This window comes from Salarias fasciatus, chromosome 7 (assembly GCF_902148845.1).
Source record: "Salarias fasciatus chromosome 7, fSalaFa1.1, whole genome shotgun sequence".
Classification (NCBI taxonomy): domain Eukaryota; kingdom Metazoa; phylum Chordata; class Actinopteri; order Blenniiformes; family Blenniidae; genus Salarias; species Salarias fasciatus.
The window spans coordinates 29,595,852-29,612,253 of NC_043751.1; the positions used below are offsets into that span (position 1 = coordinate 29,595,852).

A 16,402-nucleotide genomic window follows, 5' to 3' on the forward strand; every position below is an offset into this window, starting at 1 on the left:
CACTTGGGATGTATCCGTCTTCTGACGCTCACATGTAACAACATCACATGTTCACATTTCTCAGGGAGAATTTAGCTTTTGCTGTGTGCTGTTATTGTGCACTTTCACACAGAGTTCATTATTATTTTAGCTGCAGGCATGAGCGCAATCGCATACCTAAGCATGCATCGCAGGAAATGCATTGATACCGTGAGCGCTCACTCAGAAAATTCCCCTTGGGAATGTGCCATGCAGGAACTCTCCTGGATGCACACTGCGCGCTCCAGGATCGTTACAATGTGCACAGGTGAACCTGTTAATGATGACAGTGAGGCAGTGATTTGCTGAAGCCTGATTGAATTCGTTCTCTCCAGAGGTCTCAGTGTAAACCCAAGGGGTGGCAGCAGGATGATTGTGGGGTATTTGCTGGTGAGACAGGGTTTGCTGTTCAGTCACGGTGGTCTGAGGATAGATGTGCCTCGATACGTGATCGCACGAGTGAGGGGAAGCGGGCCGACCGAGTCCACAGACAGACCCATGAAGAGACGATGTGTTCCCCTGGGCAGTATAATGAAGCTCTCAGTCGGACGACGTGGTTTGAATGCACTTCAGACAGAGAGGGGGAGAGACGTACAGCCCCATATGCATCGACTCACCACATCATATTTCCCCAGCAATGAATGAGGCCCTCACACAGACATCCCCAACTGCTGTCAGACACTCAGAGCCAAAACTTTTCACAGCATGTCTTCAACACAATGCAGAGAAAGGCTTTCTTGGGTTTGCACCGAGAAGAACCCTTAGGGAGGATGGGCTCTGCCTTCAGCCTGCAGAAGCATAGAAAGCTTCAGCGAGAGCGAGAGAGCTTGACAGAGAAAGATGGGTTCATTTCTGAGAAATGTTGCATTATCCTCGGTCCTTTATGTGGTCTCCACCTCTTTTCTTTTTTTAACTCTGCAAAAATCTCTAATGCAAAACTGGCGTCTACCCTCGGCGTTGAAGAACACCAACTTGGTTGTAGGTCTGATGGTGTTTCGGTTGATGATACAGAAACGGGTTTAGGAATGTTTATAAAGAAAACCAGCGGAGGATTTATAGTTTTAACACAGGAAAACAAGTATTTTGGCTCCGTAATAAATTAAACGTGCCTCACTTGAAGCCAAATAAGACTGATGAACTGAATTGGTACTTGCTGTTGTATCAAACTCGATCTATCCAGTGACCTGTTCATATTCTTTGATTGCTTTACCCAGCATTTCTGAGATTTGAAGCTCATCTCACCTGACAATAGGAACGACGTAAATGTCACCAGTCCCAAACCACTCACGCTCAGTGTTGCTAATACAACGTAGATAAATGACAAATTGATGATTTGTGGTCATTTTCAGCAATAACATCATCACTGGTATTTACGCCGCAGCTGATAGATTTTCATAATGTAAATGTTTCTCAAGTCGCACCATGATGATGACTTTTGCAGAACTTCCTTTTTACTTTGTTTACCAACCCAGGCCAACATTTTAGGGGAATTTTCTGACTCTTTGCCTATTTAAAGCAATCATTTGTGTTTTCTGCGGGCACGGTTTTGACAGTATGCGTCCATTGTTTTTCCTGCAACACGCTGTCTGCAGTCTAATTCGGTCCACTAATCTCGAAAGGGTTGAACGCCAGCTGCAAGACTGCGCAGAGGTCTATCAGTTTGTGGATGCGCCACATGTAATTGATCAGGAAGCTAGCATTGGTGCTCCTCGCCTCTGGCTCCTGCAGTTGGCGGACTGCAAATTGTGACCGCTCTGTTTTTACTTGAGCCTTCCTGCTCTCCTCTCTCCTCTGCAGTGGTTTGTTCTAATGAGTAGACCTTGTATCCCAGCTGCCCTCGTCTCCGTCATCATTTGATTTTTGGAATCCACTGGAATTCCCTTCAGATAAGAAACAAGAAAAAAAATGCAAGGCCGGGCAGGAAGTCTGGATAAAGCAAGGTACTATTTTGGTTGAACAGTCCCATTGTCGTTGGGCTGGGGATGGCTGAGTGCCTGGGGGAAAGGGCGGACGGTAACGCGGAGAGGAGGAGGAATGATGCACTGTGAGGACGTCTGTGCACACGCAACGACGCACACTCCCGCTCTCTACCCCCCCTCCTCCAGCGCCGATCGTTCAGAGGGTCCTCTGTCCCCCTTTCAGTATTGAACCCATGGCAGTCACACTCTGAAACATGTGCAAAGGAAGGGGCAGGGGTGTGTGGAGCTGGTGGCGGTGGTTTGAGGGGGTGTCTGTTATGTAACAGTGCCTTCCCGAACAGGAGCTCACATCTCTTAAAGATGTAGTGCGGAGCAGCTGGGTTTGGACTCACTCCGCTCTGTATGCAGCGCTTTATCAATAATGCCGAAAGACTGACTCGTAAAATATGAAATCATGCTTTGTTCAAATATGTTCTTTATATTTAGAAGAACAGAATTTGGAAGATCAAAATATTTATTCATGAAGAATGTGTGATTAACTTAATGAAAATTTTTGACCGCCTTCATTTTTTTCAGTAGTCTGAATCCCAAAAACAAGGGGAAAATTGATCAGAAACAACTAATGTAACAAACAATGGTGCAAATGTTATTTCAAAGAACAAATACATTAAACAACACCTTAAGTTTTCTAGTTGTCAAACAGCATATTGTTACCACAATATCCAACATGATTGTATCTGGTGCAGCTCTAGTTTACACATGAAAAAGCTATTAAAAGAGACAAAGCAGAGATGATGTCAGGTCGGGGTCTTCGTTTTATGTTTGCTGCAGTGGACAGACGCTTTTGTTATCTGGCTGTAATTGCGCCACGTGCTAACAATAACTTCATGTAGGAAAGGGTGGGATAACATGATGAGAGAAAGGCAATACCGGCCTTGGTCTTTTTATAAATGAGTCCCGGAGGTGTAAAAATGGAAAGAGAGGAGGCTGTGTGGAAATAAAGTTAAATACTACTCAGAAAACAGTGTTTTCATGTCTTTTCATTCTTGTTTCAGAAATCTCAATTACACCTAATTGGAAACAAACATTTAAATATATGCAAAGATGTGTTTGAATGAGCTGCAAGAGGTTGTAGAGTATGCAGCAGAAACGTTCCCAGTGTGTGAACTCAGTAACACCGCAAGGCCACACAAACGTTTGACACACACACACACACACACGCACGCACGCACACACACACACACACACACACACACACAAATGCTAAAAATGGGAGGGGAATCGATGTATGTTACGGGAAACGTGTTCTTGTTTTAGTGTGACTGGTGCAAGGTCTCCTGGCTGCATCCTTCTAACTGTCAGAGGCTCTTTTTGGTGTAAATTCCCTCAGAGACACGCAGCGCCATCGGTTCAGGTGGATTTTAAATTTAAAGCTCACAGCCAGAAAGAATACTTGAATCTGCCTGATTAAAAAAAAAAAAAAATGATAAAAAAAAAAAAAAGTTCAAACTTCCTGGGCATCTTAAAAATGAGAGAGAGAGAAACTGTGTCTTGAAATGTATCCTGGCAGTTAACTTATCGGACTTGTTTACAGATTGCTGTAACATTTAGACATTAAATGCGGGGCAATCAGGACTGAAACAACACAGCATCAAAAACAAGCGTCTCAGCAGCTCGGAAGGCTGCACAAATAAACAAGATGAAGGTCGTAGTAAATGCTCCGGGCTACAAGTGTGTCATGTGTGGGCCACCGCATAGAGCAAGCATTAAAGGCAACACACACACATACACACACGTGCACATCCGCACACATGCAGCTGCGTATCCATGCACTGTTACCGAGCGGCGGCATGTGTGTATGCACATGCGCACACGCACACACACACACACACACACACACTGTAACACTTGCCCTCTCAGGCTTCGGGGGCCTCTGTACAGCATACATGTACGCCCACGCGTTCCTGTTGCTGCACTCGTCTTACCGACTGCTCAGGCTGAGCCACTGAGCCAGCTGGTGATAACAACACTTCCTCCTCACTCCCCTCTGCCGCTTCGCTGTTGTGCTCTTACCATCTGCGGCAACTGGCTGGAGCCCGAGCGTCATGTTACCCACACAACTGGAGACCCAGGATCCTCAGGACACACACACACACACACACACACACACACACACACACACACAGGGGGCAGTTAAAGTTCCGATAGTCGTGAGATGTGGACTTGAAGAGGTCCAGGGATTTTACAGTGCGTTTGGATACGACAGAGGTGGGAATACATAGCGGAATATTCCTGGAAGGAAATACATAGAAGCATGTAACATTTAGAAATAAATGCTGAGAGTGTTAAAGGGTGTAAGTTTCATCCAAAAGGAGTTCAGGCAGGGAATAGACCTGAGAGTAAGAGTAGGGGACAAAAAGGCATTAAAGAATTGCCAAGTAAAGTAACTTTCCGCTCACTCAGAGTTGTAAAACTAGGTAAGGCACAACATATTAATGGAAAGAAATATATTGAACAAAAAATAAAGAGTTCAGTACGACCGTGATGATCAGTGGTCTTTTGTTTAATCAACCGTGACAATAAATTCTTATTATATACTTGTGCAAATTTGGAAGTCAACAAAGTCCTTGTTTTGTAAAGTTTTCAAGTGAAAATGCAAAACTTTCTTTGCATTTTGGGTGTCAAACGCAGCTTTTTAAAAATGTCTTCCAAGGTGGAACTCTGAGAACTATTTGAAAACGTAGTTCTTCTGCACAGGTGCGACTAGATGAACAATAACAACAATGGCGGCATCCAGAGTGACGTGACATTCTCCTGGGAAGTTTTAGTTTTATAGCTGGTCGTCATGTGGAATGGCAACCCAGCTTCGCTTTGTCTGGGCACTCGCCATTCCAAGTAGTCTGTTCTCTGTGTGCCAAAACAATATCATTGGATGTAAGCGAGGTATAGGAGCCAAATCAGAGAAAGTTGGTTGCTCATATGACCACAAGGTGCTGCTGTGCTTTTTTAAGGGGAGGTCATTGTTTGCTGCAAGATAACCCGTGCATTGCCATTTTTTGAGCCTTTAATAGTGATCGGAGTGGTATTCAGGAGACAAACAGCCTGTCATTCAGGTCTAACCGGGGTTGAAATCCCCTCAGTGGCCAGTATGTGACTGCGCTCCCTCAATACGTAGTCTTGGTATGTAGTTTGTCTTCAGACTGTGTGAGAGCTACACAGTATCCCCGTGAAACACATGCAAACTTCACAAACAGCAGTCCCCCAACGTGGTGTGAAGCTGTGGATGTTCCCACTGCGCGATGCGCAAACCGCCCAACCGCATTCAAGTATTGGTAATTGTAATTGCTTTGTTGTGTTGTACACTTGATTGTGTGTGCAAAAAGTGTGCAGTTCAGCCTGTAAGGTGCATGAAACAGTACTTTATGCTCAACCGCTCTTACTGTGAAGATACCAGTGGCCTGATTGACCGGCCACATATCATCATCCAGGGAGTGACTCATTATGACTTTTTCAGATGTTTATGAGACAGGAAGTTGCCCATTCCGATTGTTTATATATGACCATGAACAGCTATTTTGGGAACAAATTGAAGAATGAGCTCCTAATGCTCTGGCTCGCGAACAGGCAGGAGTGAGGGGGCAGTAGAGGGAGCTCGGGAGTGTCGGAGGGGAAGTGGGAAGCGAGGAAAGCAGCGCTGTTCTGCTGAGAGGGAGGGTAAAAGTGGCATGTGGCTGGATGGTATCCTTGGGAAAGTTTGCAGCTCGCTCTCCCACTCACTGGATCTTAGCTGGGGACAAATACCACATGGAGCTGAGAGGAAGCCCGCTGGAGTGTGCAGGGCCACGAGCACACAGGAATGTTTCACTTCAAATGGAAAATGTTCACAGCTGTTGGTTAAGCTATCTCTCTCACTCCATTTCTCTATCTCAATCTATCAATCTCTCTCTCTGACTGTGTCAGAAGTTTTCTGCTCAGCTCAAATCATTGTGTGCTTGTGATAACCAGTATTTTTGGTTCACTGCGGCTCTTTTTTTTTTTTTTTTTTCTTCCCCTCACAGAGTTCAGTTTCTGTTACGTGGGAGTCTGTCGCAGTTCTTGCTGTTGTGGCTTTGCCGAGCATCTCCGTTATCTTGTCAGGTCGCTGACCAGCGGCTAACAGTCCATTTTGTATCCAAATACATAGTTTAGGAAGCTACACACTCGATAAGGTGTGGCGCGAAAACACTGGAAGCCCTCGCCTGAACCACAATCAAAACGGCAACAACAAAAACAACAACATGGGGTTTCTGGTCCCCCCCCCCCCCCCCCCGCGCTGTGAGAAGGCAGTGAATACGACTCCGACACCGATCAGTGGGATTCACAGTTTTTGGGTTACAGCAGGCTGAAAGTGATCCCTGGAGCAGTAATCGTAGTTCTGCCGGAGAACCCACACAACCGCCGTCATGTAAACCGTCCATGGTGACTCAGCCATTTAAGCTCAGGTTTGGAGGACTCGGAATCGCACTCCGTCTGTGTTTTCATGCCTCTCAAGCCCATTGAAGTGACTCATGTTGTTTGATGCAGACAGACGGAACGCTAACGTCAAAGCTTCACTTCGCCCTAACTCCTGTCCCCACAAGGACAACAAGTCCCCGCATGACGAGCGTGTGAATGCTGGGCCCCACAACAGAAACGAATACTTAGGGAACAAACATACACACCAGCGGACATTTTCCCTGGGGATGAAACACGAGCAAACGCAAACCAAGCGGCAGGTGTACGGCTGCATATCGACTGTGGCTCTTTTTGTTGTGTGAATTTGACCACTGGAATGTCCTCCTCTTTTTTTTTTTTTAGTGCTTGGACACTAAAAAACAGCCATTGGACCAGCCTTAAGGTCACAAGTGTGTGCTTGAGAATAATGTGACTTTCAAGGTTTACTAGGCCTTCTGTGATTGTGCTGGACCCTGATTGGTCCAAACCGACCTGGGATTTTTCTCTGTTTTGGGGTGGTTTTACTCTTGTTTGAGGTCAACTGGAGTCATGCTGCCCATTTCACTTTCTTCCATCACAGCTTTCAAAGAGAAGAGGAAAGATTCAGGGATTTCTATGAGTTTGTTTAAAGCTTTGAGGCTTGGTTGTTTTCCTGAATGCCACACAGATGCCATGTCTGAGATGATTCACAGGACGGTTTTGTCCGACAGTGGGAATCGTTTCAGCCTGGCAGCAGCACCATTGCTACGCTTCTTCTCACCAGTTCTCACCAGCGTTGTAGGGACAATGGCAAAGGTTCAATATAGTTTGTTACCACGCACTTTTTTTTCCAATGCAAATTATGTTAGTGAAGCATCTTATGAAACCATTAAAAAAAACATCCCTGAAAAATGTTTCTGAGACCAACAGTGGAGTCATGCTGCACATTTCATAAACCACCAATCTCAACACAAAGATTGTAAGTCCGAAGCAGCAGACAGACAGAACTCCGTCTTCTTTTGGCACCTCGAGTTGTTCAAACTACTTTAACAGATGCCGAAGTTCCCATCAGTTAACTTCCACAACACATTGAGGGTTTACGTCGAAGGTGCCACACTTACCTGTCCTCAGTCATGTTCTTCAGCTTGTTTTGGTTTTGGATGTCAATGCAGATAGCTACATTCCACTACATAAACCTTTGACTTGTCCTTGCATCGACTTTATTGGTGTGTGTGTGTGTGTGTGTGTGTGTGTGTGTGTGTGTGTGTGTGTGTGTGTGTTAGAAGGAAAAACCAACACAGACACAAACAAAGCTGCCACATCAAAAAAAAGGCCATTGTATTGCATGCATAACTAATTATCTGCACAAACTGACCTGAGGTCAGCTGGCCAGAGACACACCTGAAGTATGTACCTTTGAGAGCTGAGAGTAAAATGATTTGTCATTGCAATATGCAACAGGCATTTTGAGTGAAATGATGTGACGATTGTTTAATTAGACCGTCTTTATCTTGATGTCCTGCACAGGAGAGTTGTGGATTATGGGTGGCAATATATCTCTTTCAGTTTGTCTGGTTGACCAACAACATCGCAGACCACAAAAGAAGTCAACATTTCATGCAGTTACTTGGGGGAAAAAAAGAACTTTTTGTCTGAAACAATCTGTAGTTCGCAGTCAGTTAGCTGTTGGACGTCTCCGTGAGGATTTTGCAGAACAGCTCGCTCCCAAATTCCCGTTATCACAAAGCAAAACAATTACAATTGAAAATTATTACAATCTCAACATAAAGCCAGTTTTACCTGTTGGCTTCTTCTGCAAAAGGCAATGAAATCTTCAAAAATACTTTCCATTATGCTTGATTTTACAAGCTCACCGCGTCGGCATGGCTTTGAACAACCAGGTATCTTTCATGGCAGCATCAACAATAGGTTTTATGTTCTGTCTGCTTCTCTCAAGAAATGTGTTCAACAAAATTTTGAAATTTTTGCCGTTTGCCTGATTGCATGACAGGCTGGATTGAAGCTTCTTAGGGACCAGTTTTGGCCCACAGGCCTTATGTTTGACACCACTGATGCAGCCAATCAATCTAACATGCTTACATTTGCCTTTAAGCTGTAGTTTCAGTTGGATCAACGCAATAATTCATCTTTTGATGTCATGTTACTCAAGCACCTCTCAAATATTAAAAAAAAAAGTGGCATCTAAAATCTATCAGCTGAAAGCAACATTTTACGTTCATCGCTTCTCTGTCTCGTGCTCATTAGGTGTAATTAAGAATTTTCTTGGCTTCATAAGACATAAATATTATCCAGCTTTACATTCATGTATACAACCTATGATGCATTCTCCTCAAAGCCACCTGTGCACACACATACACACTGTATGTTTACAACACCACCCGCAAACACACCCAGAGGCTTAAACCAAGGTTTTCTTTTTTGTTCCTCGACCACTTCCCTGCCGTTCCCCTGCTCCTGGTGACGACACCCTCTTGGAATTCCCTCCTTGTGCTGGTGGTGCTCTCAGAGAAAGAGAGGCTGACTTTGTTGTTGGGATCTGTCTGCTCTGCAGCCACTAACCAGGACCATTTGGTGTCTCCTTTCTCCACACTCTCCTTCTCTCACCCTTCCATGCAGGCTTTTATCCCACCATTTTTTTTTTTTGTAACCTGTCTTCATTGTCAGGCTTTTTGATTATCTTTTGCATTATTTGGGATGCTGCTAATTGGGCTGAAAGTGGTGAAGTTTAGGTCTGGTTAGATGGGACGTGCATGCACACTCACATTCATCTGTGGATGCTGTGTATGGCCGATCATGACTGTGTGTGTCCAGTGGGTGTGTGTGAGACAGACATGGGGGGCATGCTGTTACATGCTCCGGGGGCCTGTGAAGGGACAACCTCCCCCTCCCACTCCAGCCCGCCTGTAGATTGATGGGGGAGGTGTTGCTTCTGCTCACTCATCCATCACACACTTTATTTGGGTTTTAGAGGAAAGGAAAAAGGAAAAGAAAAAAAAAAAGCAAAATAAAGGAAAAAAGACTTCCAAAAATGTCAGCGTTGGGGGCTCGGGCTCGGGGGGGTTGAGGAGTTGAGTAAGGGGAGGCCGCTTGTCCTGTATTGCTCCGTGCTCCCGGCCCCCCTCGCTTTAAGCAGATGCTGAAAAAGAAGTCTTACCCTTGTGACCCCATGCCATTCTCCAGTCCCAGCGCTGATAACAAAAGACAGATAAAGCCAAATGGGGGGCAGATTTAGTGAAGATTAGCAAGCAGGTTTGTGATTCTGACTGAGGATCCTGTTGTGTGTGTGAGTGTGCGTGCACATGTTTTATAAGCAGCCTGGTAAATGTGGGTTGCCGGTAACAGATTGCGAGATGGGATGATTTGAGAGTGGTTGGTGGTCTTTGTCTATCTGGCGGGCTTATGAGGGTTTAGTGTGTGACGGGACAGTGAGGCCAGGTCTGGAGAGAGTAAACGGTGCCTGTGGTCCCAGGCCTCAGAGAATCCTGAAGATGACGATGAGGGAACTCAACCTGTTACTTGTTGTGCAGCAGGCAAAGCAGCACGATCTGACATGAGGGTCTGATTTGTGAAAAAGTCATGTGTATTTGGCTTTCAGCGCTAGTACTCCCATTCAATACACCATATGAATCCCGTATGTTTATGTCTGTTAAAGATTCAAACACCTGATTAGAACACAAAGCAGCCACGTGTGTGCGGCAGGTATTCACCTGCACGCCGTCTCCTCAGCTGCCTGTTGTCTTGATCCTGTTCAGCGCAGCGCGGCTACATGCAACTTTAAAGTCAGTCCAGCTTTTCACTCTGGCGCTTGTCAGAAGTTCCTTACGGAAAGTTTGACTGCTTCAAGGGGACAATCAAATGAAGACATTATGGTTTTTCTGGGACTGCTGTTGTGAAGTTTGGAGCTGGTTTGTGTTGCTAAAAACAATCTAAAATGGGCAAAACCATAAATCAGTTAGGATACACATTGTACAGAAACGTTGCATCAGTTGGAGAAAATTGTGCAGATTTCTGACAAACGGACCGTTTTTTGTTTCATGATTCAGTATCTTCTTGTTTCTGTGGTCATTGTGAGTTCACTTTTGATGAAAAGAATTAAATCACATGAGCTTTTTTAACAACACACGTCACGATAGTGAACTATTCACTTTGCCATATGGCCACATGAATCACAAAATTTGACTCCCAAAATATAGTTTTGGTTCCCAAGTCAAAGCAAATCAAGTTAAGTCCTACTGTTTTGTGATGTAAAAATATGAAAATGTGAAATTGGAGAAAAAAGGGGAGGCTGGTTGGCTTATCCGTGCAGGACCGGGAGAGGGTTTGTTTCCTCTGAGAAGCTTTTCCATCTGCAGACCTCACAGTGAAGCCCCCAAAGGTCTTATTTGAATCACAAATGTCTTTCGTTCCTCAATCGTTCACAGGTTTCGGTCAGTTGAGGAATTTTTGGGGACCCATTAAAGCAGGGTGACAATGACTTTCACCCCCAGGGCCACCGCAGGGGTCTGCCCCCCTGCTGACCTCTCCATTGCTGCCCAGTCCGGGCTTCAACAGCCCTGCTCCCAACTTCTGATTGGCTCAACCAAGGACCCAAAAAAACTCTCTGGGGTCAATGTCTCTTTTCTCTCTGTCACTCTTTTCCTCCTCGCCGCCGTGTTCTGGCTCGAGTCGGGGCTTATCAAAGACAATCCGGTTCTGTCATGTGGCCAAATCATCTTGACACCCATTTAGCATGCTCATCAGACGACTGTTATGAATATTCAAGATGCTGCCAGGGGCCGGTGCGAGGCAGAGAGGAAGAGATGAGAGCGGCAGATAATGGAGGATGTGTGTCCAGGAAAGGGGCGAAAGTGACACAAAGAGGGACACGGAGGAAGATCAGATGTGTACATGCGAGTGAACAATGGCGTTGGGAAAATAATTAAGAGAAACAACATGACACAAGTTTCAAGTAGCAGCCAATGGCGAGCTGTGTTTGAGCACGCCGGGGAAGTAACCTTCAAAACAAGGGTCAGGCGGTCAGGCCGTAGTCTCACAATGGAATTTCCAACCAGAAATCAGAAGAGTGTGGAAGTTTATTTTGCAGCTTAGGGGCGATCAATATCTACAAGAAGAAAAAAAAATCTGTAAGAAACAGGGAGTGAGATTGTTTCTTCTGACAATTCATTGTTGGGGAATTGTACAAGAAACACAATGGTCAAAAAAACAGGCATCAAGCCTCGTGGTATAGATTGAAATACTTTCTTTTTCTATTTATTGGCTGTCATTTTACTGTATTTATTATAGATTAACATGTAAATGCAAAAAAGATAAAGTCTGATTTGCCAAAAATGACTGTATTAACCTCATAATTATTAGAGGAAGCTTTTAAAACATTCTATTTAGGTAAGCTTGATTGAACAGTTGATAAAAAGACTTCGGGTCTGATGCTGCATGAAGAGTTCATTACATGTCAGTGTAATAAGATTACATGTTTGGTTTGGATGTGGATGAGCGTTAAAGAATAAGACTATCAGAGGCATCATGCACAAATATAACTATACAAATTTGGGTTTTGTGCGCATTAGATCCTGTTTACATGAGAAGAAATAGCTGGAAATGGTATTGTTTTCGTGTTATGAGACGCCAGAAATAAAATGTGATTCTATGGAGTTGGACGAGTTGGTGGAGGAAGTTGTCAAACATATTAAAGCGTTCTAACAAATCAATCTTTTCTTCTTCTTTTTTTTAAGAATAGAGCAACGTTATATGGGAGATCATCACAGAATCAGAAAAGATTGCAAACATCTATGGAGGGCTACGCCACAGAACACGTCTTATGGTAAAGCCCACAAATGAAGGCTGTGGGGACTAATGAAATATATTTAAATAGCCTTCTGTCTTTGTCACAGTTACCAGATATTTTGCTATGATCCAATCATCAAACAGTGAATTTCACTGGGACTGATGTACTTCCTCTGCTTCTGCTATAAGTTGGCCGGCAGGAAAATGTAACCAGAACTGAAAATACCTACTATTGAAAATACTAGAAATGGAATAAAATATGCTGATTCTTGTTGTTTGAGACACTTTGTCGCTGTGTTTGTTTTGTAACCTGCCTTTTGAAAGGTTCTCCTGAAGCTGGAGGAGTCTCCTCCTGTTGGGTCCATTTGTGATTTAAATGCAACAGAACAGAGTCGCATTCTTGTGTTTACAGGACATTGAGTTCACAGCAAAGATGATCGTTGCCTAAAACTGTGAATTATACATCCCAGCTGCACAGTGCTGATGTGTTGTAAGTTTAGCATTGAGTATGATGGGAAGACCCTTTGGCACCGCTTATGAATCCCAGTCTTTCTATCGCCTTGATCCCCTTGTGCTGTTGACCACTGTTTGGTTATGAATGTATTGCATCTTGTGAGAACAAGAACCGAGCCAGGAAGGAACGAGTTTGTCTGAATGAGCCTGCCTGTCTCATTGACATCAATGTCAAAAACTTCTAGGATCACGTCCAAGCTGAGACAAGTGGTCACTTGGACTTTGAGGAAGCGGCACTGTTCCAGGCTTTGAAGTGTCGGCCCTTAAAGATTGTAGATGACCACGGAAAGGCTTATCGAGCACATTGCATCTTCTTCATTGGTTGATATTTGTAGCCTCAGGCAGCGCTTGTGAGGCGGCGGTCGCCGTTTTAACATCTGGTTTAGATTTTGTGGTTGTTGTTGTTGTTGAGATAATTAGGATGATTATTTAAATGTTTTCAGTTCATCTTTGATTTCTCTCATATATTTCGAATCTTGTTCATAACTGATCAGGTCCAGAGCAGATCAGTTTATTTTGACGAGGTTCAAAGAATTTAAGACTTAACAGCAAAATTTTTAAATAAATTCAACGGGTGAGTGTGTGTACTAGAATTGTATAGGACAGGGAAAGTAGAGCATACCAACAGTTAGCACTCTAACCTCTCATAGTCTGCTCTTTGTGTCTGTTGTGTGTCGTTCACATCTTCTCTCTGTACATGTGTAAGTTTTCACAGACAGAAACATACTATGTTCACTTTACTAAAGTCACTGACAATTTCTTTACACGGCCGATTTCAGCGTCAGAAGAAGTAAATTCAGAAATCATAGAACTTTTTCCAACCCTAAGAACGATAAAATGAAAAAGCCACTTTCAAAGGACGAGGTTCTCCAGAAACTTGTTCGTCTCACGTTTCTCTTTTGAAATGAATCTGCTACCTCGGAAAGTCAATGTGGGGCGGTCGTGTTGAAGGAGGTCACCTTCATATCCAGTGGCTGACGCCTTTCAGTGTGTGGAAGAGGGAAAGCAATGAACCCCATGTTGTCCTGAATGATGTGTGAATGGGCTCAGCCATTTCCGATGCTGGAAATGCATTTTATATAGAATTTAAAAAAAAGTCTACTTACAATTAAAAAACCCAGTATACAAATTTCTTCATCTGTTTTGTTGTTCATCTTCCAAATCTCCCGTTTTGCATGTATTGTTAGTGACTGGATGAATGATGAACTTTGTACCATCGCCTGTTTTTTGACCTCTGTATTAGAGCGTATATAATTGCGGCGTGCGTCGCATGTGTGAAATACAGTGACAATTTCTTTCCACAACTTAGCCAATAGTATGTCACTGAGATGAATGGGGGTCAGGAATTGGCCACCAAACTCCACTTCTGTCCCATTTTAAGTACAGTAAGGCTTTGAATTGCACTGCTGGGGTTATTTTTAGCTCAAAAATTATCTTTTTGCAGTGTAGGAGTCAAGAGTGCTGGTCCATTGGAGTTATTATTAGGCCCTCGCTGTCACGTACCCGTGGACGGGGCTTGAGACAGGGCACATAAGGTCACATGACAAACAGCTTGCATAAACACGTTTCCACATTTGACCGAGAGTATGAATTATTGCGTACAGTCATCACCACAACAAAACATCAGTTTGCACCATCTGCAGACTATAATGTCAGCCTGTAAGATCCTCCACTTGCAGTCATGTTTCCTCTTAGGAGAACTCTGCCGTTTGAGGGTGATGAGGAGGGTGTCTGTCTCGAACAGTCCTGGGACAAATATTTCCCATCTATCATTATTCTAGATTTTATTGTGCTGCTCATAATACCGACCACGATCCTATCCTCAGCACCAAGTGGCCACCATGTTTTTTTTTTCTCTTTTTATTTATTTATTTTTTTACTTATTCTTCGTTTTTCCTGCATTAATCAGACCTATCAAAAAGAAAGCATTAAACTTCTGGACAGAACGACTGAATTGTTGCTGGTTCATCAATACAAAGCGATTCTGTACGTCCCGATGGCTTTGCTCATCACTGACAATAGCTAAACAGACTGAGTTGGCTATGAGGGATTTTGGTGGGTGAACATGAGCCGGTTATGAGAGAGGAGGTAGAAAAGGATCTGGAGGTGACCACATAATCAGAAGATCCCAGGATGAGTCAGACCACAGACCTTGTCAGTTAACTTTGGGTTTCCTGCATACACACATCTGCTGTATTGTGTGGATTTCTTCGCGTGTGATAATAGGAGTTTCATTAACAATTTTGCATTTTTCCCAAGCTTTTAACAGGCTTTCCGCTTTTTCCAAACCTACAAATATGACTGATGATAGAAAGGATGGGTGCTGTGCTGGGCCATATCGGGACGTACTCACTGACCCTGCACAGACAGACAGATACAGTACAGCATGCTTCAGCCAGACAAATGCTGCGCATCCCGTCAGCTTGCTAGCAAGAGCAGTGAGGTAGATAATAATTGTCAGCTTGGCTGTGTCTCTGCCAATGCCAGGGTGGGCTAAGGCCTGTGGGGTCTGGCGAAGAAGGACTAGATCACCGTGGGCATCAGGAGTCCACAGGGCTGAGGGGCATGAAAAAAAAGAAGAAAAAAAAAATCACACAGAGGCAATAACACAAACAAATCCCCGGGCAGAAATGGCACCGACACATAAAAGAAAGAAACCTTTACATGTACCAATGATAGAAGTAATTTCTACTCGATTTCTTATCTGTTTGTCTTGTTTTCTCGTTCTACCACAGGGAGCCACTGGGAAGTTGACTGAAAACTGCTCATTCAAAGTGTTTATGAAGACAACTGAAGTCATAACGCAAAGCAGAAAGAAGCAGCACCTGAATAACTGTTGTGAATCCATGCCAGACTGCGTCATGGTACACATGCGTGGCATTGAAAATAAAGCCACAAGATCACCTGGAGATCTCTTCCCACCATGTTTCTTCAGTGTAAGTCACTTTGCTTCATTTTTTTACATCTAATTACTGATTTGCATACTGGTTGAAAAATAGTTATGTACATTTGTACAGCATTTTGAATCTGCCTGTGCTTCAGGCCTGCTTCAGCTCTGTTTCTGAGGGTTCATTTTCGGGGAGAATGGGAGATTTTCCTTCATTCTGTGTTCAAGAAGATTTATCACTGAGATCAGTCAAGATGTGGAAAAGGCGAAAAAGCCGCCTGGCGTGCGATCTGTCGTTAAGTCCTCCACATTTATGTCGCCAAACTATTTAGTGGCCTCTGAAATTGGGACCTCCTGTTTAGACTGTGGGATCTGTTGACAGTTAACCAATTTAACCAATGGTTAGCTCCTCATTGTGACATAAACAACTGCTGTGATGCTTTAAAAAACATCTTCACCCACAACATCCAACTGAAATTAAACAGTTTACAGGGGTGGAGCTTTATTGGGGGTGGGGGTGGGGGTGTCTCTGTATTCTGTGTGCGTCTGAAACTGTGTTCACTGACTTTGGATGCATTGACTCACATGAATTTGCCACACGTCATTGTTTTACTAAAACTCAAATCTGAAATTGAGAGATTGTGTAGGACTTGGAGAATATTTCTGTATGAATACATGGAAATAAATGTCACACTATATGATCATTGAAAGTGCTAAAATAGTTTTTTTACACCTTAGGAGTCTTTTGACTTGGAAAGTGATTGTATTTATTGTAAAACTCCCAGCGTAGCTACTGTAACTGTAGCTGTAA

The 16,402-nt window shown here is 43.8% G+C and overlaps 1 protein-coding gene across 1 annotated transcript in view; it reads left to right on the forward strand.

The window, feature by feature from the left end:
• ccnd2a (cyclin D2, a) overlaps nt 1–16,402 on the forward strand; it is a 157,838-nt gene that overhangs the window by 40,370 nt on the left and 101,066 nt on the right. The window contains exon 2 of the mRNA XM_030097117.1: nt 15,440–15,640. The gene's annotated coding sequence lies outside the window, so the exon portion shown is untranslated. The remainder of the gene's footprint in view (nt 1–15,439; nt 15,641–16,402) is intronic.